The 27,954-nt window shown below is 37.8% G+C and overlaps 1 long non-coding RNA gene across 1 annotated transcript; it reads left to right on the forward strand.

Annotated features, from left to right (window-relative positions):
- The first annotated feature begins 8,231 nt into the window (after nt 1-8,231).
- On the forward strand, nt 8,232-18,601 carry LOC149198276 (uncharacterized). The gene is made up of 2 exons (XR_016254259.1): nt 8,232-8,555; nt 18,480-18,601. It is a non-coding gene; the product is annotated as an uncharacterized LOC149198276 (long non-coding RNA).
- The last annotated feature ends 9,353 nt before the right edge of the window (nt 18,602-27,954 follow it).

Here is a 27,954-nt window from a genome sequence, read left to right on the forward strand (position 1 = left end):
AGGACTAACCACTCTTGCATGTGTATTTTTGTTGTATTATTTTCATATCTGAAAAGTTTGTAAAATAGATCTCAGAGATGGCAGCATCAAGTCTCAGATTTGAGGACAAATTAGATAGTGCCTCCAGATAGGTGTCACCAAAAGCCAAGGTAACATTGTTTTTGAAAGAAAACGATCTCTAAGATATTGTCAAGGATGTTATAATTTAGTCTACAAATCTACATGGATTGGCATCACATAAAAATAAGGAAGTGAAGGCCCAAATTACTTCAGGAAAGGGTCCAAACCCTGCCTCAGGAAAAAATGATGAACTCTACATCAGGAAGGTCAAACTACATACACAATTGAAGATTTTTTCATGTACGATTGTTGCAAATGATGGTGTGGAAGGTGCAGTGGTTGTTGGGAAATTACTGAGCAATATAATCTTGACCTTGGCTATGATGCTGACTAAGATGAATACATTGATAAGGTGAAGGTAGGGATTATTGATCCCTTGAAAGTGATCAGAGTTGTTTTGGTTGATGCTGCAAGTGTGTCTTCATTGTTAACCACAACAAAGTGCATCATTGTTGTGATTCCGAAGGATAAGAAGGAATTCCCAGGTATGAGAGATGGTATGTGTGGCATGGACTAATAAAAACCATATCTAGACTGGTGTGCCTTCTGCGTGGTGTCCTGTTCTGAAAGTAGGGTTAAAGTTCAGGTTGTCTGGTGTCTTAGTTTTGAAGGTTAAACTTCGGGTCAATTAGTTTGACCCTTGTTATTGTCTCGAGCATTACATTTCCCATTACTGGGAGCAATTTCTTGTGTATTCAATCTAACTTAAAGGAAAATTTGTCGATTGAAGTGCCCTACAGTTCTACCACCTATCTTTTCTGCAGGGAAAAAGCGTAATCCTTATCAAGGAGAGACTGGAGAAATGTTTTCCGTTTTCACCTACTGGAGATGATAATTTATTCAAAGAGCTAATTTTTGAGAAGAAGTAAAAAATACCTGTTTTAGGCAAAAACCATGGAAGATCAGGCCTCGCAGAAGGAATGGTTGTAACTACTTAGCACCTCACCTGTTAATGCTCCACGATACTCCCCGGGGATAGTGGAGTTAATCATCTATCTGTAAATGTGTGAACCTGCTAATGCTCCTCGAACGATTTATCTGTTTGCTGAAAAGTGTCCCAAAATGCTTCAACACCAAATTGTTCCAGAAGCCCTTGAAATTTGAAAATTTCCCACCAAATTGTTTGAAAAGTGCCCGATCGATTTTGATTTATGTAATAATTACATAATTTTAAAGTTTTAGTTAGGATATATTGATTTAATATTCATTAATTATTTTATTTTGTTTAATTTAATGTGTTAATCAAAATTTATTCATTTAGTATATATTTAAAAAAAAATTATCTTCATAATATAACTATATTTTTAGTAAAATATATAAATTAAAAAATTGAGATGTATTTTCAAAATTGTTAGATTTTTGGAGGGAATGAAAGCACTAGCCCAGCTTTAAGTGCTTTTATGGGAGTCTATTGGAAGGAATCATTTATGCTAATATTTATCATTAGATTCAGCATAAGTTGGAAGATGAATCAAGCGGTTTCAGAATAGAAATGCAACAATCTAGCCCCATTTTAAACCCTTAAACATCCACCATAATTGAGGTAATGTTGAGAGGATTACGAGCGGAGTTGAATTTAGAAAGAGCATTTTCAAGGCTTGAGGTCTAAGTTGGAACAACCATTATAAGTAGAATCTAATGAGCTTATCATGACCTCATTATAAATAGATATGGATTTATTAAATGAGAGCTACCATCTTGGCACATGTTTCTATTTTGAAGAGTTTGTTAGATTGGTTGAAGGAATGTCCCACCTCAAGAGTATGTGGAAAGCACAATTGGTACATTGCACTCTGAGGTCAACAAATCTATTTGGAGAACACTCCCTTATTCTCAACCTCCTAATTATTTGAAGGTGACCTTGGAGAGAAGATGAGATTGTTGATATAGGCTATATGATGAGGGTTTGAAATTATGAATGATAAATAGTTTGAAAAATGAATGCAAAATCTCTCCATTACCTAATGATAGATCGGAATATCAACTTAGAAAACTATATGTTGAAACATATTGCAAGTAGTTTGTACATGTATTTTCGCTACCATTACTAACCATTATATAATTACAGCGCCAGAGAGAGGGTCTAAGCAGACACGAAAGTGGAAAATACTTATCTATCACATAAACAACATAATCATGGGATTTGGTATGTCCAAATATGTCTCAACCCTTGTTTGAAATACTAGCAGGGTGAATTGATACTTCTTACAATTGTTATATTATGTTAGTTAAAATGTTAAGCCAAAACATAAGAAGTAGAAAAAAAATAATAATTTTATTAAATATAGTGAGGACTTTGATTCTCATTTATAAATATGGGCTCCAACTTGTAATATAAGTTCTTTAATTCTTCAAGGCACCAATCTTGAATGAGGAAAAAAATCCTCTTAGGCCAATCAAGCCACCAACCTAGTCAATATGAGGACATCAATCCTCTTAGGTTGAAGCCTTTAACTATACTTGAAAAAAAAAACAAAAAAACTTTATCAAAATACTTCAAAATCATTCCTTTAAGATGTCTACCATATAAACCTCTTGTAAAAGCAGGGAAGATCTTACACTCAAGATGCTCATGTCTATTGAACATAGGCTATTTAACGATGATATATGGTTTATGTAATTTGAGAAACACTTTATACAAATAGTGACACCCCCCAACCCATTTTTGGACAATGACATCCAACCATCATCACATAATGTGTTCACTACCTCAATTGTCATCTTCTATGAAAAGAATGTAGATGACTCGTGTAAGGTACAAAGTGTTTCAAGGACACATGAAGCCTCTAAGTCATGTGATCAACCATGATGACTAATGCTCCTATGCCTTCACTGGGTCAGATCAAATACCCACTAAATAAGAGTTCACCATACAAATCTTTGAGATTGTTATACCATATACATACAATCAACACATAGACATACATATCTTTATTATTTATCGATCTACGCACATGTTTACACTATTCGTATTCTATTGCATTTTTACTATGCAATTGCTTCCTCACATTATGAGAGCCTTGAAGCTTTTGCTTAGCACATTGTGTGATCTTGAATTCTTTTAGGCAAGGGATTATAGTCAACTTCAGGGGATAGTGAATTCCTTGGTGGCAGTCTTTTAAGAAGGCTTGAACATTTATCAATAAGACTCATGAGACATGCAACATATGAAGAGTTACCTCCAATTTAGCAATGACCCTTTCTTTGGCATCAATGGCAAACCTCTCAGAACTCCATACATTCAAGCGTATTCTTGAATATCATAATATAGAGCCTCTTTTTCTCCCTTGTGTAATGCACGGAAGAGAGCTCCTGATCTTCAACTTCAATCGAGTTTGCTAGACACTATTAGACAAGCTCCTCCAACCTCATAGTAGGTCCATCCCTCCCCAAGATATATATATATATATATATATATATATATATATATATATATATATATATATATATATATATATATATATATATATGCATACACACACACACACACACACACACATATATAGATATCTATATATATATATATATATATATATATATATATATATATATATATATATAGATATATATAGATATATAGATATATCATTTTGCACCTTAGAGCTTCAAGTGTTGAATCTCTTTCAAAATGAAAATTGTATCCTTTAATTGCAAGTCCTTAACCAACCCTATAAAAAACTTAGCTATAAATAGATTAATCAAGTTCACTACCCTCGTATTGTGATTATACAAGAATTAATGGCAGAGGGGGAAAAGGGGATCCAATTACTATAGAATTCTCTCCCTCATTGGGGAAAAATCTGAAACTCTGCTCGTGGTTTAATTCGGATTGCACAGTGATTTAGTGATTTGTGAAAATTTGACCAAATTCATAAATTTGGAGGCAATAATTCAAATTAGTAAATTTGGAGGAAATAATTTAGACTCATTATACTCTCTATTTTGCATAAATAGATTTTTTTTTTCTTTTACTCAAATTGTGGAGATATTGTGGTCACACAAGGAAGGTGCAAGAGAATGTAAAATTTTAAAATTTGAATTTTGGAAAAATTATGTGTATTTTTTATTTATTTTTTGAAGTTTTTGACTATTAAAGAGTGCTTTATTTTTTATTTATTTATTTTCAAGCTCATTGTCATTTAAGCAAGGATATTTTTTTAGGAAAGATAAAAAGGAAATGGGTTTGAAAGGTTGTACTCCTTGAGGATCAAATAGTTCTAATGGTCATTCATTAAGAAATGAAAACAAATTTATCACATAACAAGACAGTTATTAAAACCCAACCCATTATTCGTTACCTTGCCTAATTTTACATCTAATTATTTTAAACTATAATATCGAAGGATTGCAATGTCTAACATTCTCCCCTTTAATTTGAAGGAGTTTTTGTTAGCCCAAGCATCATTTTGAACTTTTCAAAATTTTCTCTTCCTAGAGCTTTGATGAAGATGTCTACAATTTTCTTAGTCGTAGAACAATGTATTGGATGAATAGTTCTGGCCTCTACATGATATCAAATCAAATGATATTTCATATCGATGTGCTTGGTTCGATCAAAATCTTGGGTTCTTGGTCAGCTTGATTTCAGAAGTATTATCTAAACATAAAGGAGTTGAGTTCAATTATTTCCATTGCAAGCCTTCAATTATTTTCCTGAGCCACGCAATTTCCTTTGTCGCTTCTACGAATGCCACATATTTTTCTTTTGTTGTTGAATCTATCGAAACTGATTGTTTGCGTGACCTCTAGGAGACCACGAGGGCTTCATTGGGGGAGAAATATCATACCATGTTCATTCATAATGGGGTTATATAATGTGATTTATAGAGGTGTTTTTCAATATATAATCAAATTAGAGGTATCGTTTAGTATGCCACAAACACACATGATATGTGAGAGGTTCATTGAGTGAAGCCCCATGTAGTAGACCATTGTTGATCCAAGACTTATGAGATATCCTAAAGTTGATACTTTGTTTTCCTTGTCCCCATTGAAGTATGAATTAGAATGTGCAATAAGACAGAATTCATCCACCTTGGTGTACTTAAGCCCATAATCTTGAGTCCCCTTTAAGTATCTCATGACTCTTTTCGCAGCAAACCAATGTCCCTCAGATGGTTTATGCATAAATCTAAAAAGTATGCTCACAAATTGGTATATGACTCATATAAGGTACGAAGTGATTTAGGTACATTTGAAGCCTCTAAGTCATGTGATCAACCATGATCACTAATGCCCCTCTGCCTTCACAAGGTTGGATCAAATACCCACTAGATAAGAGTTCACCATACGTAGCTTTGAGATTGTGACACCATATGCATACAATCAATACATACGCATACATTTGTATCCTCAATAAGCCCTCCAAAATTTCATGAGGTTTTGATGGTGGGATCTTGAGATATCGCAAGCCATAGCTCGAAGACCAATTCTTTCCCTTGGTTTCCCTTAGACTAGAAACATCGTTGGTATCCTTGCATTGTCTTTCATTTAAACTTCATTTATTGATCCCTTTCCCCTCCCTAATTAGGTCAAGCATATCATTAGTTGCTAAATCTTATCCCCTTGATTGAACCTTGGGTCCACATGGTCCCATGTGGTCCCATGCACTATCAAGGTTAATTCTTCAAAGATGACATGGAACCCAAGTTTCGACAAGAATTATAGGGCTTAGGGATCTCCTTTATAAGGCACATACTTAAAACCTAACCCTATAAATTTTCCCCAAGCCCTTCACAAAGAGCCTTACATCTTGTCTTCCAAGAGAAGCAAGCCACATATTTGAGCCTCTCTTGTGAATAGGTTTCCAGGATCACCCGTCACCCTATCATTGGTCCATCCATTTCGTGATCCTTATCATAATGGGTCTCCTCGCATGAGTGAAAATTTGTAAGGAGAAGGGAGCCTTATCCAAGGTGACAATGGGCTATTGATCCATTGTTGCCCTTAGGCTAGTAGTAACCGTTCAACGATCCTCTTTTAGGACCCCCGCTAGTTTGAGCGGTAACATGTTACATTACTGTCAAGGGAGATTAAAATTTCTCTTTGGGGGACTTTTAAGTTTGGGATCCACATGGTCAGGAAGACCCTCTCTTGAAGTTCTTTATAGACCTTTTTGATGGCATTGGCCTTTGTGATATCCTCCCTAGAAACCCTATGCAAACTTTCCTAATGATATACGAATAAATGCTCATATTACAAAGCAACTAGATCATTTTATTTTATTTGAAGGTCTCTTGAACACAAATCTCAAAAATTTTCAATTCATGTAGAATTCAATATCTCTAAACATGTGCAATAGAAAATGGTAGAACTCTTATATGGCCCCTTTGATTTGAAGACTAAATCCCAATAATTAAAAATACTTCTCAACATATTAACAACTCAATATTCCTTTCTTTGCATTTATCTGTTAGATTTATTGCTTTCAACCAATTTATTTAGAGCTTAGGGAGTCTCAAGTAGCACCAACTGCCTTGCTTCCATTGGATTGAATAAAATGAACTCTCTTTGAAATCCATAATATCTCATTCATGTTGCTTCCTATTTTTCCCATAAGATTTTGCATGTAATCCATGATCATGTTTGTGTCACTCTTAATAACAAACTCCTTGGAGGGTGTCATAGAATATTTTATTGGGACTAAACTTGGACACCTCTTCTTTCATGATCTTTGATTCTTCATTCAATCCTTCCACCCATTAGCTGTTATTTTTCAATTCTTCTTATAATCATTTTGTTGTTGGGAAGGTGTTCTTCGAGTATATTCTTTTTTCCCATAGATACCCATAAAGTATCATTATTGTAATCAAATGGATGGGTTGTTAAAATCACGAATATTTAATTAAATATGCATTGCTATACCCTTGCTCAAGTCAAATTCAATGCAAATTTTAGCAGATGTGTGTATAACCTTCCTTGATTGGTTTGTATCTTGTTGTACATCCCCAATATATTTATGTTTTCTTTTGAAAGATTGTCTCATCCAAAAATAAGTAGGGGGATATTCAAAATTCAAATCTAGTGTGGGTTTGAAGAGACAAACATTGAAGATGGATTCAATTTTAGAAACTATCCTTTAAAAAGAGGCTAGCTTTGCTCCAAAATTACATTCCCTCCTCCAAGACCTTGCCACAACTTCCATAATTGTCAAATTTTACAATAATAGAACCTCTAAAGTACAAGCTTACTATATACTTAGAAGTTAGGTTGGCATTTATTTGATTCTTGAACTCTTTAGATGATGACTAGAGATCATTAAATATATAGATTGAAGCATTTGATTGTAGTTATTGATCAACTTGTTAACCATCCATAGAGGAATACTTCCCTCTAACATGTACTTGAGTTTGTCCACAATGAAAGAATCCTACTATGTTTTTGGTATATTTGACAAGACTGCATCTTTAAAGTAATGAAGATTCAATTCTTAATGTTTAGCAATCTTTTGAGAGGGAGAGATAATCAAAGTTACATAGGAGGAGGTATTCCCTTTGTTTAGGGAACCTCCATGGAGATAAAACACTAAATGCAAGATTAAACTCTTGTTTATGTGACAATCAGGGAATGTATACCCAATCTCTCAAAGATTAGTCATAGATAATGGGAAAGAATATCCTGTTTATTTTAAATAACTCTTAACTCTATTTATTGATTACTTTCTCACCATCAGAGTCACAATAGTCATTTTTTAAGGCAAAAGCTACATCAAAACTGTTTGAATATGCAAATAGATAACTTCCACATATAAAGGTAAAAATAGCTCTTTGAATATGCAAGTAGATAACCTCCACACATGAAGATGAAAGCATATTTTAAACATGTTTAAAGCGAATTAAAATATAATAATAGAAAAATCAACAAAAATATTGATACTATAATAATTCAAATAATTCTATTTAACAAAAATATATTAAAAAACACTATAAATTAACATTAATAAATAATTTATATAAAATCCAAATTTAATAATAAATAATTACCTAATTTATAAATGATTTATGTATAATCTTAATTTATATCAATTTAATGTGAGTTAAAGAATTGAGATAAGCCATTATTATCCCACACACATTCATTCCTTTGCCCTCTCTCCATTTGTGAAGCCGAGGACTGTCACAATACTTGCAAGAAAGCATTTGACACAACAACTAGATAGCTACAACAAGCGACAGAGCAAAGTTGTCTCTGTAAATACTTGTTCATACATTCTCTCACATTTGATTCATATCAAATAGTTCCGCAGGGGCCAAAATGGGAGGAAACCGGAGACGCAGCATAAGTGACATCCCCAAGAGGAGGCGAAGCCCTCCTCATAGAAGACGTTACAAGGATTGCAGGGAGAGCGATCAATACAGTGAGCAAGATAGGTTCAGAGACATGTGCTCCACTCTGCCCACTATCCTTCTGGTCCAAAATACTTCTCTAGATGCGAGGTTCGTATCTTCATGTTTTCTTCTTTGTTTGAGGTTTCATACCCAATATTTTTAATGAAGTTGTCTTAAGTCAGCCATTCCTGGCTATGCATTTTAGTCATCGAACAATTTATTGGGTCTTCAATCTTATTTTTTAAGTAAAAAGACTATTATGGAATAGACTATGGTTTTCCATGTGTTTTTTTTGGGGTCTCATTAAAATCATCAAGATCTGATAAACTTAGGGTTTGCAATTTTTTATTTATTTTAAGCTTCGACAATGACAATGTCATTCTGTATGCAACCCCATGACGAAGAATAAGTTTCCACATTGAGTAGATAGGGTCGCTTAGCTATCATTTTGTAGTGGTATTTTAATTAGATTGAATAACTTGGCAACCTGCCCCTGAACTTGGGGGTTTTCAAGGGTAAATAATTTTCTTAAAGAACCTCGCGGAGCAACGTCAAGGGTAATGATTTTCTTAGAGAACCTTGGGAACTATTTTAAGGGAATAATAAAATTTGTGGGATTTAAGACAAAAATTACATAACATCATGCAAAATGGATGGTTTCTTATAGGAAGCCTATCTCATTTTACTAATTCAAATGACACTATTTGAGATAATCTTAAAATTTCCTTTGAGTATAAAACAACCATAACTAGCATTTGTGAATTTTTTATTAAGTTTTTATTTTCAGTTTTTTCAAGGGTTTCTTCTGTTTCATTTCCAAAGTGGCTTAAGAGTGTTTTCAAGACATGAATGGTCGGTAGGATCAGTATGGTCCAAACTTTGAAAGGTTGCCAAAAATATAGTAGGTTTTAGCTTTTTGTTATCCAGAGGGCTATCAAAAATACATTATGTTTTACCTTCTATTGCTAGTTATCCAGATGCATTTCTGAACAACATTTTGTTTCCAAAGGGTTGTAAACGAATTTGAGGTTTTAACTGTGCTGTTAGTTATTTTGATACATTCCTGTACATGCGTCAACACTTATCTTATAGAAAAAATGTTGAGGAGTTTGTGTATTATTTGACACTTGTTCCCACTGAGATCAAAGAGATCATTTTATGCTCCTCGCCAAGGAATTGATTGTTAGTTTCTTTCTTCAAGTGTTCCATCTTAGCAACAAAATAATGAGAAACCAAATGATAAACTAGCATGAAGGATTGTAACAGGATTTGCATTATTTTTAAGGGTTTACTGTTAATGTGAAAGTTAAAAATCCCATCACTGTACCCCAAATAAGTCAAAATCAAAATAATCAAGGAACTGAAGGAAATGAAGGAAATCAGAATTAGGAAATGTTAAGAAATTAATTTCTATAAATGGGTAGGGTAATAGTCCAGAAAGTGCCAGGAACTCGGGGTAGACTTTTTATGAAACTGCATGAAACAGGGAAAATGACAAGAAGTTGATTCCAACAACTTTTGCAATCTCGACTTGCCCACCAGTTTTTTATGGAACTTTGACTTGCCCAACACATTCTTCTGCAATTTCAATATGCCCAGCAAAATCTTTTGCAACTTTGACTTTCCCAACAAATTCTTCTGCAACTTCAACTTCTCCAACAAACTCTTTTGCCCATGAAATGAAGAAACCATAACACGAGAGAGAGAGAGGCCCAAAAGCTTAGATCTAGTTCTTCACCTTCATTTTCGTCCTTTTACCAACTTATATCTTGAGAAGATTGAACTTTCTTTTGGTGAGTCACAATGAGGTTGAGTTCCTTTTTATTTATAGGCTTGTGAGGGGTACAAATTGCTCTCTTTAGGTTGACTTTCCCCTTCATGTAGGTTGACTTGATCTTTGTGCATGGAGGATCTTTTGACTCTATTTTGAGGGCCTCTCGGGGATTCTTTTGAGAATCACTTTTTCAAAATCGTCGAGAATGCAGTAGATTGTGGGGGTGAGAAAAAATTTTTATGTGATCAGTAGATGGTGGGGTGAGAAACAAAATTTATCGTTATGAACATTAATGTAGGAAAGATGCACCTTTTTGGTTGTGCAGAAAAATAGATTTATAATTCAAAACTGTAGAAATTTTATCACATATATTGACAATGTTTATGTTTAGATTTAATAACAAGGTTCCAATTCATTATGACAAAAAAATTTCCAATTATTCAAGATAAACTCAATTAATTATCAATTTAATAATAAAAAATAATTTCCATTTTTTTCGTTAGTACTTTATAAAAGGGATATTGTGTCCTTATTCCGTTTGTGGAACACAGGGAATATGATTCTCAATACAACTTAAATGAGCATTTTGCTATTGAATATGACACTGAATGAGCTAGAATTGCTTGTGGATTTCCAGCATTTTTGTTTCCAAATCCAAAATTCCTGCAAAGGTAGACATTAAAGCTTTTGCCAAGAGATTTTTCATCATCCAGAAAAGGTAAAGGGTCTGCTGGAACTGGATGTATCAACCTTTGGTATCAGGGTCAGGGATGAGATCTTGGCATTCATTTAGCTCCAGTTCATTATCTGTTGCATGTTGCTTCAATTCATTGTCCTAATCCAAAATAATCTAATGAGCTTGTGGGTGTGCATTAGTCCAATAAGGCCAATTTCCTTCCAAGATTAAATCATTGTTATTTCTACGACCCCGATTTCGGGTGGTTTGGGGTTGGGCTTGAGTTCTTCCACAACCACAACCCTGGCCTTGGCTACGACCTTGACCACCCCTTGCATTTCTCCCTTGGGATGAAAGAGTGAGGAGAAAGAACATTAGGGAAAATATTGGGCTTGAGGGATGCACTTTGGAGGGAAAGTAAATATGATAGATGCACTAACAACCCAACAAACTACAGACTAAAAGAGTTAGAGACCAACCAACCACGAGATACTAAATGAAAATTCATTATATGGAAATATACCTAAATGTCTTTGTGTTAAGGGGAGAAAGATCCTTGACAATTAAACAAACTCTACTACCAGTGATGCCCTACCAAAGGCTATCGAAATAAAGCATACGAGTTTGTTGGAAAGGAAACATAACGCAAAGAGGTAAAGGGACTAGGCTAGGAGGGATTGGTCCTTGAACTTGCTTGGTTGTTATTAGGCAATATGCAAAGATTTTTCCCCTTCATGATTTGATAATGCCATTCCCTTTAGTGCAAATCAAAAACAACAGAAAGAACATTCCCAAACACCTCCTAAGATTCCCATAGAATACATCGAGATCAACACTATATTCAATGACATCATCAATTTTCTTCAATGCTTTCATTATGGAGTGAATTTGAAGAGATGATTGTATGCTTGGATGAAGGTTTGCACAAAGCTGATTCAATGCCATTTGCAAACTCTCCTTGATTTTATGAATTCAGTGACGCGTCGTGTAAGCCAACCTCAATTGGATACAACTACCCAAATTTTTGATCCTCTTCACTCGTGCCCAACATAACAGTGTGAAAGTATCACAATCTAAAAATTTTAAAGTATGTATAGTCTACTATAAGTGGGGCTTCTAATGCCCCCACAAGTTGCCACGGAATGGGCTCTTAACGCCCGCAAAATTTAGTACGAGGGGGGCTCCCAACGTCTCCAAACATTGCTACAAGGCGGTATTAAACCACCCTAATAAGTTGCTACAAGGGGGGTTGTAAGCCGCCCTTGTAGGTTGCTACGAGGGGGGTTTTAAATTGCCCACGTAGGTCAAATTTTAAGGGGGTTTCAAATTGGCCCCAAAAGTGAATTTTCGGAGGCGATTTACAACCAACCTTGAAAGATGACTTTTGAGGGCTATTGCAATCACCCCTAAAAGTCACTTTTTGGGATTGGTTCATATCTCTTAAAAGACCTTTTTGTTTGTCCTCACAATGCCTTTAGGCTAGCCCACCTGAAGGACCGTCACACCTAATTGACCCAACTTTTGGGGCTTGACCCTAATGAAGCCAAGGAGAATTGAACCAACACCTCATAACAGAGGGCCAATGACTTGGAAGGGGGGATTCAACCAACCATTTGGGCTACCCATCAACACTATCTCTTCAAATATCTTCCCTAAAAGGCTTGAAATTTAGAGGTGATGCTTTGAGGGGGGGGGCTGTCTAAAAAATGGCACCCAAAAGTCATTTTTCAAGTTTGGAACCCCCTTTGAAAAGTGACACATTGGGGGCAATTCATCTCTCTTAAAAAACTACCGCTAAAAGCCTTGAATTTTAGAGGTGATGCTTTTAGGGGCTGCCGAGGGGGCGGGGGGGAGGGGTGAGTGAGGGTTTAAAAAACTGCAAATAATGCTAAAACTGCTTCTAATTCCAACTTTTGGAGGTAGCGTACGGGCCCCCCAAAAGTTTTTTGTGTAGTACTGGCAGTTATCATTTTTGTCTCCATAAATGATTATTTTTTAATGATTAACTATGCTTTGCTTCTTTCTAGGATCTCCTCTCAAGAACATGTTTCAACCAATCCTCAAGTTCATTCTTCAAATTACTTTTTAATTATTTTTTAGATTTATACTTCTCTAATCTTCTGTAAGAAAAGGACTTTCATTTTATATTGGCAAGGTGATTCCTTGAGTTAGAGGAAAGGAATATCCTTCCCTCACTAGTAAAGGGATTTCCCTGTAGAAAAGGAAAATGATTTCCTTTATTGAGAGAGCTACAAAATTCTCCTTATCAATGCCAATTGCATTACCAACATATGCATCATCAACATAAAAAACACATAAATGATCATAACTTGAAGAGTTTCTTTGAATTCACTTACCTCAAGTTTCTATGAAGAGGAACTATCAAGGCAAGTGAGGGAACCCAACTTTAAGTTCTCTTAAGAAACAATAATCCTCTAATTGACAAGCCAATCTAGAAAGTCTTCCTACCCAAATAATAAAGACCTCTATCTTTTCTTGATTAACCATGATGCCTGTTGATGTAGTGAAGATATCAAGACATTGTGTCATTCCCTCCACTAAACGACTAAATGAGCTTTGTAATGAGAGGAAGGCTATCTATAAAATTCACATTAAGCAATTTCTCCCCATAAAGGAGGGGAATGCCTCAAAGCGTTTGTTATAAATAAGAATCTTAAAAGAGAAATAATAACACATCACTACAATACCACATAAATATGGGGCAAATGGTTTGGATCGTTCATGACATTGCATGTGGGGTTTGTTCTAGGGTTTGTACTAGTTCTGTATGTTGATTCAACCCCTTTTATGGTATATAGGCTGGAATATCATTTGCAATTTCAACCAAATTTGAGTCCCTGAGTAACTGGGTAAAGGGGTTGAGCTTTTATATGAAAAGGCCATGGATCTTGGCCAGTCTTCACGGTGGGGTTGCTCAATTATGGCATTATCAAATGGGAACATTGATAGATTTTATGAGCATGATGGGTCGGTTAGAGGATTAAATTTTCACAAGGCTCAGTCGTGTTTGTAGGTAAGCCAACTGGCTTAGATATTTATTGAATGTTTTGTGGTCCATGTGAACCTCTTTTTTTTAAGTATTTCAGAGATTGAGCAGCACTTTGAAACTGATCACCAAGCTTCATTTTTTAGTAGTTCCATCAATTGGATGATTGATATGGGTTTCAATGGATACATTTTTATATCCTAGAATGGTGGGTGTCTAACACCTTGGTGACATGAAGAGGGTCTTGAACACAGTGGTGTTGTGTGAGTCCCTCATGTATTTTGACAAAATTTTCATGGATCAACTAGGAGATTACCTTTACTTGCTCTATATTGTAAAATGTCTAGAAATTACACATGTATAGTGGCAAGTTTTGTAGTGGTGTCAATTGGGTCTAGCTTGGGTGGTTGGGAAGAAAATTTTATCTTTCCCTGTTTGTGAGTCAATTGTTGTTTGGATCTCTTCTTCATGAGCTATGAGGAATAGAGTCAATTTTTGTTTGGAGCTATGAGGAATATCTCAGTCTCACTACCAGATGGAGGGTGGGGTGAGAAATTACACGCAACGAAAAGGGTCACAAGGTAATCAAACTAGTATACCTAGTTTAAAACCTTCTGAATGGGCGGGGATTGGGCCAAATGACAAGTCCTTGGTGATTTTGGCAGCCTTAGAAATGCCTCTCATAGTGCAGCCACTTAGCCAAAAGAGAGTTGCAAGAAAAAATCTCACCCTCTCCCATCCAAGGAAAAAAAGTTATTTTAGAATTGGTAGGTTTAGCGAAGCTTCCCAGCCATGTAGCTTCCTATGTAGGCATTATGCGTGTATATTTAGGACATCTAAGGAGTAGTGTATTCGATTCTAAATTATATTAACTATACGTCACCAGACATTACAGTCAAAAATACAATTATGAAAAGTTGTTATAATTCCAATTTACTTCTTAATGTTACAGGGAATGTCTTTAAGATCAATATATGGAACTACAATATGCACCGCTACCTATATCCGGAGAGTTAAGTTCCACACTAAGTATCCTTAGATTGTCAATGCCAATGACAAAAAAACAATAACGATATGGAACTGGAAATCTTGAAGTTGTATCTGACCTTGTTGGCGATATTTTTTGTGTAACGTGTGTTTCTTTTCATCCTAAGGAAGATTTGGTCATTTGAAGCCCCTTGGATCAGACTGATTGTGTATGGGATATTTGTGCTCCAAGGAGGAAAACTGTCCGCTGATGATATTAAGGTTAACACAAATGAACACAGATATTTTTGGAGAGGGTCATGCTGTTGTCAAATATGTTTTGGAATGTCATGACCATGGAGTGAATTGGGTTGCTGCTTTTCATCCCTGCTTGCCACTGATTGTGTCAGGAGCAGATGGTCACCAAGAAGATTGAATGGCATGCAGATTCAATTTCTTGGTGAATTTATATCTATTTCATTAGAGATATATTAAACTTTTTTTTTTTTTTTTTTTTTTTTTTTTTTCTGTTACTCATCTTTCTTGAGTAGCATCTCAGTTTGAATGTAATTCATTTGTGAAAAGTTAGTTTTTTTTGTTATCGGATACCAAGGCCTCGCAAGTTGGATAATTTAAGAGGGCATGTGAAAAGTTTGTAGATAATTCGTTTGTGAAAAGTTAGTTTTTTTCTCAGAGATCAAGGCTTGGGAAGTTGAATACTTTAGGAGGGCACGTGAAAAATTTGTAGATAATTCATTTGTGAAAAGTTAGTATGTTTTGTGTTCTCAGGTACGAAGCTTGGGAAGTTGGATATTTTAACCTTTAAGAGGGCATGTGAACTATATGTCTCTTGTGATGTTCCATCCATGCCACGATATTATTGTTAAAATTTAGAAGATAAAATTATCTGAGTTTGAGATGTATCCAAGTATTGTAGAGGTGCCCAAAGATTTCGTAGAGACCATGATTGCTTCTGGATCCCTGTAGCACATCTTGATATGAATCTTCTTGCTACTGGGCATGACCGTGGGATGATTGTTTTCAAGTTAGAAAGAGAAAGATTTGCTTTTGTTGTTTATGAGGGCACCCTATACTGCACCAATGACCATTTTTTGTTTTCTCATCAATTTGCAACTCAAAAATACTCTCAACCTATACAGATAATAAGTGTTGGATCCATGAATTGGATCAAGGATGATGATCATTGTTGTTTAGCCCCATGGAGAATGTTGTCCTAATACGTTTGGATGTTGATGGTGGGTGATATGAACTTATTCTTAGGCCAGAGGATAGTGCTGGGACTTGAGAGAAGTGACACAATGCAGGAAGAAAAGACAATGACTTGGAGGACTTGCTGCCCTTTTTGCTTGCAATCAATCGGAAGTCACTGACATGAGTCATAACCAAGTGATAAAAATTGCAGAAATAAGGTGATCAAGAAGTCTAGTTGTCTAGTAACTGTGGAAAAAATTTTCTATGCAGGAACATAAAACCTTCTTCTTGGGCCAGAAGATAGTGTTGGGACAGAAGAGTGACACAATGCAAGAAGAAAAGACAACAACCTTGGTTTGCAACAGAAGATTGTACTTGGGGACCTCCATATTCCATTTGTTAAATACATTTAGTTAGATGACATGGAAAATGTAGCCTTGCTGAGAAAGCATGCAATCATCATTGGAACCAAGGAGCTTGTACATTGTTCTTTGCATAAGGTTATTTGTGTTAAAACTTAAGAGTGGTGCTCAGGGTGAAAATTGTGCTTTGTTGTCTTCCAAAAAGAAACAGTGGCCTTATTGGAACACTTGATGTTCAAGTATGTATAATGAAGGTGTCTGAGAATTCTGTCAATTGCATGAATGAGTTGGAAATAACCGTGTCATACAGATTGATGCATGAGTATATATTCAAGCTAGCACTGATAAAAAGGAAGTATGACAATGTTATGAGCATGATTAGGAACTGATTTGTGGATAGGTAGTGATTGCTTAGATGCATCTGAAGGGCTTCCCAGAAGCGGCTCTTCACTTTTTCAAAGACAAGAAGGAATGATTTAACTTAGCAGTGTAGGGTGAAACTATTCAAATTGATGTTGCTTCTGCAAAATAGAGAGATGTTAAGGTCACTGGTATACACTTGGAACTGAGGCCCTTTGGTAAGGAAATGTTGTCGTTGTTGAATATGCTTACCAAAGATTAAAGAATTTTGAAAGGCTTTCATTTTGTATCTTGTCATGGACAATATTGATAAGTTTTTGAAGATGTTTGGGATTGCATAAATATAAAATGATGTTATGGGTCAGTTTCACAATGCCCATATGTGAGTGCAACAGTTCATGGGCTTACAGAGATTGTTGATATGCTTGTACTTAATAGTTAGGTGGTAATCTGCCCACTCTACTATCTGGAAAGAAATCATAACTTATTGTGCCTCCTCAATCAATTTGTTGCTATCCTGAATGGTTGTTATTGAGGGTTACCAAAGGCCTTTTTGAGGGTGGGTTGGATAATGAAGGGGAGGCAGTTGCAAGATGCTAAAAACTCTGAATTATGACTTCATAAATCCTTTTCTTTTTTTTGGAGCAACTTTTACACCTCTATACCGTGGTCAGAAGTATGTGTCTTGTCCACATTGTACACCACACTTTATTCCAATCATAAAGGGAAATCTATGTGCTATATGTGAGCTTGCAGTTGTATTTTGGATCTTTAGATGCAGTTCAAGAGAAAGGAAGTTAAGGATGATACTATTTAACAGAACGAGCTTGCAGTTTATTTTAGTCATAGCAACCTTCAAAAATTCCATTTGAGGTTGTCTTTGTTGAATACCATGGGTGTTTGTTATAAGGGATGGAGCTTTAGTACAACATCTAACTTTGCTTGATTACTATTAGAAAGTGAACCCTTGCAAACCATTCAACAAAGGTACAACAAGTTTTGCAGGCATGCGAAAGGCAGCTATAGGATGCCAAAAAATTGGATTATGATTTTGACTTCAGAAAGCCTTTTGTTGGTGGTGCAGTAACTTTTACACCTATATACCATGGTCAATAAGAAGGATGTGTCCTTTCCATATTGTACAACATGCTTTGTTCCAGTCATACAAGGAAATATCTGCCCTATATGTGAGCTTTCCGTTGTGGGTTCCGATGCTTATGGGTGCTGAATGTGCATCTTTATTTCAAGAAATTTCATTACCTGCATATTTCCATATCAATATTGCACTCTCTACCTTTGAGAGCCACGTTGAGAGATATGGCAGGACAATCAATAACAAGTCTTAAACAGGCTTGAGGGTCTTCTTAAGAGACTAGAGGAGGTTGTTTATTGATCATTGAAGTGACAGTAGAAGTAAAACTTTCCATGTTTTTTCATTGTTTACAATTTGAAATTTTAGTTTGTGTTTTTGCTTCCCTTTCTCAGTCTCAAATAATGAAAAGTGCCAATAATTTAGCTTTAGGTCAAGAGAATTTTTTATATACCCCCCTGGGTGTTTATCCTATCTTTATCTTGCAAGTGTTCTAGTGGTTTGTTTGAGTAGGAACAAGCACTAGGGTCTTATTATTCAACGTGAGAAAGTAATGCAATTATTTGAATGCTTTTTCATATGTAGGTCATGTCAGAATCAGAACTGGTCAAATCGCCCCATTGGACTGGGCATGGTATTGAGCTATCCTGTTGACTAGATTGGTACCTAACCAGTACAAACTGGCCTTGATTGGATGGACAAGAGACTTAAATTTTTATGAAATTTCTGAATGAATTTGCTGGTACATGCACAACAAAGTTGGTTTATTCTTTTGATGATGACTATGGATGCAAAGTAAACATTTGTGAATTTTTCTTAATGCCTGGAAATAACAATCCTCTCTTAATTATGACTCAAAATTTATAACTCTAAAGTTGTTATGTGTTTGAATGAAAACTATTTTACAAAATGCTTAAAAGAATTGGTTTACATCTACATAACAATATTCATGTCTATACTTGTATGTTGGCCATATGGCTTTAGATTTGGATTTCTATCTTTGTTTACACGGGTATTCTAAGTTCAGAACATAACCATCACTTTTACACTAGAAAGGCTTGGAAATTCTATAGCCAAATGTTTTTGCTACATGCACTTGAAAAGGTGTCATTTATTTGCTGAAACCAAGGCATCTTTTGATGCAGTTGACTCACAGTAGGAAGGAAATCTATGTGTTACACTAAAAAATGTCACCATGACTACTTACAGTTAGTATGGCTCAAATCAACAGTCATGCTACCCTCTTAGGAAAGTCTTATGCCTCTGCTATCCATCTCAAACTCAAAGAAGAGAGAAAGTCTTGTAAAAAATGTGTTTATCTCTGGGGTCGCAGGTTCTCTCTAGCCTTACCTACGGGGACGCTCACCATGTTCACAAAAGTTGCGTCCATGGACGCTCTGTATGTTAAGGGACAGGTGCGTCCTTCTGTAAAAGGCAAAATGCGCGAGTTTCATCTTAAAAAAGTTACTTGTGGTTACTTCTAGAACTTTCTAGAGGTCGGTTTGATGAAATGGATGCGCCTCCAGTTGGTTCATGTATCTCTATTAAGGGGGAACTTATCCCATCAATAAGGGAGCTATCCCACCCAAAGAGGGGGATTATCCCATTGATGGTGGACCTGAATAACCTCTTTACAGCACTATAAATAAAGACATTGAGCCAGAGGGAGAGGAGGTTGGAGCTATACATTTTCTTTGGGTAAACGCTGCAGGAATTAGGACTCCCATTTAGAACCTTGTGAGGAGAGATTGTCTTTGCTTGATTCTACTTGGAAGTGGGTGAGCTTTGTCAAAGTAGAGGAAAACCCTTGATGGACCCTGGGAGGAACTTGCACAACACCAAGGCCAGGTTGTAAGAGTTTCTTTGGTTCGTTATTAATACAAATTGGTTTATTTTTCTCAATAGCTTGTGTTAATGAGTTATTTCATGTGTTCGTTGGTCTGCATGTTGAATATATGTTTTATTATATGAAATGCAAGTGCTTGGTAATTGTTTGATTGTTTGTGGTTGCAGGAATTGACATGAAGGAGGAGCTCATCCGGATCGGCAAGGACGGACTACAACAACAGCGTTTTGGAATAAGGTAAGCCTAAACACTTGTAGTTTTCATGTTTTAAAAGGTATATTTAGAGAAAGATCACTCCATTTTGTCTTGTTTGTCGCTAGAGAGTTTAGACTCCTAGGGAGGTCAGTTGTGTCCGCACAAACGACTTTTTCCGCCACGACAAATTGGCGACTCCGCTAGGGAATCCATTAATGAGAGAGTCTTTTCCTTTGTGTGAACTTTGCTATGAGAAAATCATTTTTATTTTCTGGTTTTTGACTGTGAGAATTAGTATTTGGGTGGATTAGCTTTAGATTTAGTTAGATTTGGTTTTTCTTAACTTTTCCAGAAGGACGCACCCTCTGAGTACTGCACAGTGCGTCTTTGGACGCGCTGTTGTCGTTTGCATAGAGCGGGCCCGCACCTGTTATAACGGGTTGCCTGCGTCTTCCTGTAAAATTTAGGAAAATTCCATTTTTTGCTTTAATTGCTTTTAGATTTTGATTTTTCTTAGTGTTTTCTGCCCAGATCCTTTAGTACCCTGTCAAAAATTTTCACCTGAACTTGTTTTGTGAGCTTTGAGTGTTTTAGTGGATTTCAACGAAGTTTAGGCCTAGGGTTTGATTTTTGGATAGGTCCTGTAGTGACTTTGACGGTAGAAAGTTGTCCAGCCTTAGATCTCTCTGGTTAGTCAGCCTTATTAGAAGTCGGGCCTGTCGTAAAGTCTCCTTGTGTGAGCAGCTTTCCATTTAAGTTGTTTTGGGTCAAATTTCGAATTACTTGTTTATAAAGTGTTGATTTCCATTTTACAAAAGAACAAAAAGATTAGAGTTTTGTTTTGGCTAGTTTTTGGTTCTGCAATAAGCTAGTCCTTGATTTGATTGTGATCAAGTAAAACACCTTAGAATAATCATTGTTGGTTTTGGCCTCGTTAAGATTGCTTAGAGTAAATTTACCTTTTAGTTTGCTTATGAGTGAATTTTCGTAGATTTTAATAGTTGTTAAGATTGATTTTTGGTTATATTAGATTTATTTGCTTTATTAAAAAAAAAATACAAAAACATCTTCTTTAAAAGTCTTGTTTCAAGTAGCTTTTTGTTTTTGAAAGAGGAAAAGAGTTTTTTCATGCATGTAAAGAGCGGTCATGTTTTTATGCTTGGAAAAGACAAACGAATTGTTTCTTTGATTGTCTTCAATTAAGAAGTTGCTTTTATAAAGATTGCATTCTCTCAACTTTTTAGTTAAGCAATTCATCGAAAAAGTAAAGTAGTGGGTAAATCATCCTAGGTGCATTTTGTAGCGGTTTCGAGTCGAGTCAACACACCACTGGTTTCACTTCCATCACCTTTTGACTTAAAAGTAACACTTAAATTAAAATCAATCTAGTAATTTTTATTTTCTAGGGCTCTAAAGCACCAACATAGCTTAGGCTAGTGTCTTGGAATAGGTGAGTACTTAACTCTCCAAGGCAGTAAAACAAACAAGTAGTCGATCTTGTGATAGAATCAAATCCAATTGTTACATTTACACTCTGGGAAAGCTCCTCTTAAAGGAGAAGCACGAGCTCGTGTCCGAACCAGTGAGGGGATCATTCCTCCCTCGTTGGGAACGACACGAGACAGTACGTATTACAAACGGTAAACCTCGGATTAACCATTGTCGAGAAGCCAGGGGTCACTTATCGGTAAACCTTGGATTACTATCAAGGAGCCGGTAAGGGGATTGAGCTTGCTACTCTGCCCTTGCGTGCTGTCGGAGTTTAGACTGTTCCCCCAGGTGTACTTGTGGCCGTTGGTAACCTTAGTGACCATAATCTCTAGGATTCTACCCAAGGTGACGGTGGAGGGAAGGTCCCACTGTACCTGGAGCAGACGTCGGCTATACTCACTTGGATTTTCTGGGGGGTTCACTTCACTTCGAGACGGTTAAAGTGGAGGAACTTGGTCCAGTCTATTCATTAAGCAGGTTGTCGGCGTAACTGTTCCACCCGTCATTTCTGTACTGAATCCTGCGAGGTTGGACCTAATCACCAACTAGCGCTTTTGGTCCGGAAGATACTGTTTGTGTTTGGTTTGACGCTCTAGATTCTTTAGGCGTGTGCTTCAAATTTGTTTGCTTCTTTAGAAGACTATAGGTGGTTTGATTTGAAATTTTTACTTTGTTTTCGTGTGTTGTAGTTAAAAATCTTTAATTGTGGCGGAATTACCGAGACAGTCCCGTCGACTTCGGGGCAAGTCTCCTGAGATTGTTACCGGAATAGATTTGTTAAGAAAACTCTATAAATCGCGGGGTGAATCTCCTGAAGACATTCCGGGTCAGTACGAAGGGTTAAAGGTCCTTGTAACTCCTCCTAGTAACAGTAGAGTAGGTTCACCTGAAGAAGGAGAATCTTCCTTGGTAGTCCATCCAGATTACCAAAGTTTAGAAACAGGTTACAATCCCGAAACTGTTACAGTTTCCGAGCTTGCTGGTAGTTTTTCATCTGCCAGTGAAACAGGCGAAGAACCTGAAATTTCCGAACCTGTTACTCCAACACCTAGTGTTCCTGATTCACCAAGAATAGAAAGAATTATCACCGAAAATCTTCCTGTTGGTTTAATTGCTATAGAAGAACTTGTTCCAGAGGAAGAAATAGGCGTCTCTGATCCTGAAGATCAAATTACCCTTGATCTAAGGGAGCGTGAATCCATCTTTTACAGTCCTCCTAGAAGTACTTCTTGGTACCTTGCTTTAACCAATTTTTTAGACAACTCAGTAGGTTTTTCTACACCTCGAACTCATTTTCCACCTAGAGGAATTCATACTCCTGTAAATATGTCTGGTCAGTCATCTGTGTTTACACAAAGTCCTGAATCTTTTTTACATGGCGGTCCTTCTGTTCCTACTGGGTATCAATCTCTTTCTGGTACCTTTGCGGGAGCATCTCCTCAACCCATTGATCATGGGTTATTAGTTGGAAACAATGGTAATGTACCATTGAGTATAGGTGACATTTACATGATGTCAGGTTCAGTTCCCGTTACCCAACCTCAAGGTGGCCAATTACCGCCTGGGGGGCAACCTTCGTTAATGCCTGGGGGGCAACCTCAAGGTACTTCATTCGTGTCTGGGGGGCAACCTCAAGGTCAGTACGCTCCTATGGGGCAATACATACCTCAAGGTCAACCCCAGCCTCAATATGTACCCCAAAGTCAACCTCAGTATCAATATCAACCTCAAGGATGGCAACCTCAAGGATGGCAACCCCAAGGGTATCAACCCCAAGGGTATCAACCTCAAGGATACCAACCTCAAGGTCAAGGTCAACCCCAGTACCCGTATTTACCTCAAGGTTATCAACCTACGGGTCAATACTCTGGTCAAAGTTATCAACCACCTCAAGGGCAATCATATGGGACTGCACCTTACAATTATCAACCCTATCCTCAATCCGGCTATGGATCTCAGTATCCTCAACCTGTTATGGGTCAATACCCTGGAATGTTAGTGTGGGATCCGTCACAGGGTCAACAGATGTTGCAACCAAGTATACAGTCGGTACCTCAAGCAGGACAACCTATAGTTCCTGGTCCACCCCAGCAACCACAACCTGTCTAGTCAAGTGTTCAGACCCGTGTAACTTCGGTAGTTACTCAGCCGCCAGTTGCACCTGGTACTCCATCTGAAACGGCTGCAGCAACTACCGCCACATCTACCATACTTACTTCTGGAGTATCGGCAGCTCCGGTTTCTACTGTCCCTGTAACCACTCCTCAGACATCTGTACTTTTGTCTGGATCTACGATTCAAACCACAGTCCCGATGCCTGTAGGCCAACCTGGTACAAGTACAGTTGTTACTACTCAACCTCAATTTGTTCAACCTCCGTACCAGGGACAGTATCAACCTGGGCAAGCTGCCCAACAACCGGTGTACCAGTATCAACCGTATCCTAGGTACACTTATCAACAACCTCAGCAACCCCAGTACGGTCCGGTTAATCCTGGTTTTCCAGGAGGATATAATAACCCAAATGCGACTCCTGTTCCTAGTTATCCTGGATATCCTCCTCCTGGGGCCGGTATTGTGACCCAGAGTTTTAGAGATCCTAACCGGCAGTTACCGTTTATTGCAACTTTGGATTTACCCGACTTGACGCGCCTAACGAACGATCCAATTCAATATCTTCAGTTCTGGCCGCCAATGCCAAATAAGTTGCCCAGCGATATACCCAAGTTCGAAGGTAAGTCTGGAGAGGATCCGTCCAATCATGTGATGACTTACCACCTCTGGTGTGCTTCGAATTCTATCTCAGATGATTCCATCCGCTTACGTCTTTTCCAGCATACACTCATCGGTCTCGCGGCCAAGTGGTACATTGAGTTACCACGGGCCTCTTTTTACAACTTTAGCCAGTTAGCTACTTCGTTCTTAACTCATTTTCAGTTACCAGTCAGATACGATAATGGTACAGAGTTATTAACTTCACTGAAACAATCGACCTCCACGTATATTTCAGATCACATCCATGAGTGGAGACGTCGAAGAAGACTAGTGAAAGTTTTTATCCCGGACCAAATCTTAGCTGAATGGTTTGTTAAATCACTATTACCAAGAATTACTGAAGATGTAGCTAAGGCCGGAGTAGTTACTGAGGAGCAAGTCATTGCTCAGGCACAATACCTTGACTTAGTTTACACTCAGTCGGGTACGTTACACGAGAAGATTCCGGATCTTCCAAAGTCGAATCAAATCGCTGCTGCTCCTTCGGGATCTCATGCCGCTGATGGTATGATTGGTATCGTGACTACGAAGAGCAAGAAGAAGTCTTCCAAGGCTTCAACTACTCCCATTATCACCTTGCCTGATTCTCCGACAGGAGAGTCTTCTCCTGAACTCACCGCCGACATTCACGCTGTAGAGTCATCTACGGCCAAACCAAAAAATGGTGGAAAGAAGAAAGGAAAGAAGAAGACTAAAGCAGACAAGGCTCCAAAGGAGAAAACTGAAAAATCGGAAACCAATGACGAAAAGCGCAAACCTCAATATCCTTGTCTCATTTGTGAAGAGGATCATTTTACGAGAGACTGCCCTCATCGGGCCGAGGTAGTGAAAATAGTCAAAGGTTCTCCCACTCCTGCTGTGTTAAAAAATCCATTTCCGGAGCAGGAAAATAAGATGATAGGTTCTTCCTCGAATGCCAGTGAAGAACCCATTTTGATGATGTCTCATGTGAGGATTGCGACTCGATCGCAAGATTATGGTAGTAAGGCTCCTGTTGATGGCAAGGAAGCAGAATCTTCTCACTCTAACCCATCAACCTCAGCTCCTGGTTCCGATCCACTACAGATCGAAAAACCTAACCCAGACTTAGTGATTAAGCCGCCCGCCAAGGGTGTACTTCGAAGTTCTGCTTTCAATCCACATGCGAGAGCAGCCCAGAATTACAACATTGTTGAGGACTTAGCTGTTTCACCTTCAGCAATGTCGGCACTCGAAGTGCTGCAATCATGCCCAGCACAACGGAAATTGCTTTTGTCGGCTATCGGAGCTGTCGATGTTCAGGACCCGAACCTAATGATCTTTGATCTAGAAAATAGTACGCCACGTCTCCCCCATCAAATGGCTTTCCAAATTCCAGTGATAGTCAAAAACAGGCCTATTCATCGGAATGTGATTGATGAGGGAGCTTCTACGTGTATTATGTCGATTCAATGTTGGAGATCGCTTGGTTCTCCTTCGTTGAACCAATCCCCCACCATCCTTAAGGCCTTTGATGGCCGTGGGTTCCGTCCGTTTGGTATTCTACAAGAATTGCCTATAGGGGTTGAAGGTAAAACCGTTAGTCTGGATGTGGAAGTGGTTGATGCCCCTCTAGACTACAACCTTCTTTTGGGTCGAAGTTTTTCATATGCTATGACAGCGGTCGTTTCATCGGTATTCAGAGTAATTAAGTTTCCACATAACGGTAAGATCGTGACTATTGATCAGCTGACATACTTTTCATCCGACCCAGCCTCTTCAGAGAGTATCCAGCATGTCGGTAAGACGACAATCCCTTATAAAGACGTTGGTGTAGGTTTAGTTAAGGATTCCGGTTTACTGGGAACTTTTCCTCTCCCTCCACTCAGCGTAGAACCTTCGTTTGCAATAATTCATATGATCACGTCAGAAAACATTATTTATGATGATCCTTGGTATGTTCCATCTGACTCTGAGATAGACTCATTCGGTGATGTTATGCCCTTGAGTCCGTATGAAATTGCTTATGAAGCTCTTATGTCTTTTACCGATTTTCATTCAACCGAATCCGACCAAATGAATGTGGTCAGTGAAGAATCACTTTTCACCTCACCCTTAGAACGGATAGCGTTTCCCGAAGTTGTCTCATCTGACGAACAACTTCGCGAAATCCTAAGTGTAGACAATCTACCATGGGAAGATCTCCATCACAGATCTTCGTTTTTACCTAAGGATGATGCATTGGAAAATGATTTTTCATCTATCTTTACCGCTGAATATGTCAAAGACGCTCAGGATCCCACGAAACATTCTGATTCAGAGTTGAATTTAGGGAATATTTCTCGTACTATTCCCATTGATATTTCAGTGAAGCCCGGAATCGAGGAGAACATTCATATAGGTGTCGCATGTACTGAAGAAGAAATCCAAACTTACAAGGCCCTATTCCAAGAATTACGCGATGTGTTTGCATGGTCTTACGAGGAAATGCCGGGAATCGATCCTGCCATTGTTGTTCATGAAATCAAAACCTACCCGGATGCCAAACCCATTCGGCAACGGTTGCGTCAGATTCACCCTCGAAAAGCAGCTGCGATTAAAGCAAAAGTCGAAAAGCTGTTGAAAGCAGGTTTCATTTATCCGATCCCGTTAACGGATTGGGTATCGAATATTGTTCCCGTCAATAAAAAACAAGGAACAATAAGAATCTGTATCGACTATAGGGATATCAATCGAGCTTGTCCAAAAGACAACTATCCTACGCCTTATATCGATCAAATTATTGATGATTGTGCCGGAAGTGAAATGTTTTCCTTCATGGATGGTTTCTCGGGCTATAATCAAATCAATATTCTACCTGCCGACCAACCAAAAACGGCATTCATTTGTCCATGGGGGACGTTTGCTTATTGCAAGTTACCTTTTGGGCTTAAGAATGCTGGGGCCACTTTTCAACGGGCGATGTCTTATGCATTTCATGACATCAAGCACATTGTGCAACCCTATCTCGATGATTTGCCTGCTCATTCTTTACATCGAGCTGATCACCTTGTCCACCTACGAGCAATCTTTATGAGGTGTAGGCATTATCGAATTCGGTTGAATCCCCACAAGTGTGTTTTCTGTATAGAAACAGGTCGATTGCTGGGATTTGTTGTTTCAAAAGCCGGCATTCGCGTCGATCCCTCGAAAGTCGAGGCTATCATCAAATTGCCTCCTCCTTCGAGTTTGCGCCAACTCCAAAGTTTGCAAGGGAAAGCGAACTTTTTACGCCGATTCATCCCAAACTACGCCGAGGTCACTAAAGGTTTTACACGGTTGTTGAAACAGAACACACAATTCTTTTGGGACGAGATTGCCCAACAATCTTTTGATGCACTTAAACACGCGTTGACCCATGCACCGTTATTGCATCCTCCCAACTACAACCAGGACTACTTCTTATACCTCGCAGCTTCGCATTCCACCATTGGAATGGTGTTAGTTCAAGAAGATGAATTCGGAGCGGAGCATGTGATATATTATCTTAGTAGGACCTTGAATCCCACTGAGCTAAAATATTCGCATGTGGAGAAATTGGCCCTGGCAGCCGTTCAAGCTGTCCAGCGTTTCCGTCACTACATTCTTCTCCGCAAAACTACAGTTATTTCGGATTGCAACCCTATGATTTATATTTTGACAAAACAACTGCTAGGGGGAAAGTACTCTAAATGGATTGTCATCTTGCAAGAGTTCGACTTGGAGTTCGAGAAGTCCAAGTCTAAGAAATCCTTAGTTTTTGCGGAATTGATGTGT

Source organism: Pinus tabuliformis, chromosome 2_2 (genome assembly GCF_031772625.1).
Source record: "Pinus tabuliformis cultivar Carrire ecotype Pingquan chromosome 2_2, CPIR1, whole genome shotgun sequence".
NCBI classification, from domain to species: domain Eukaryota; kingdom Viridiplantae; phylum Streptophyta; class Pinopsida; order Pinales; family Pinaceae; genus Pinus; species Pinus tabuliformis.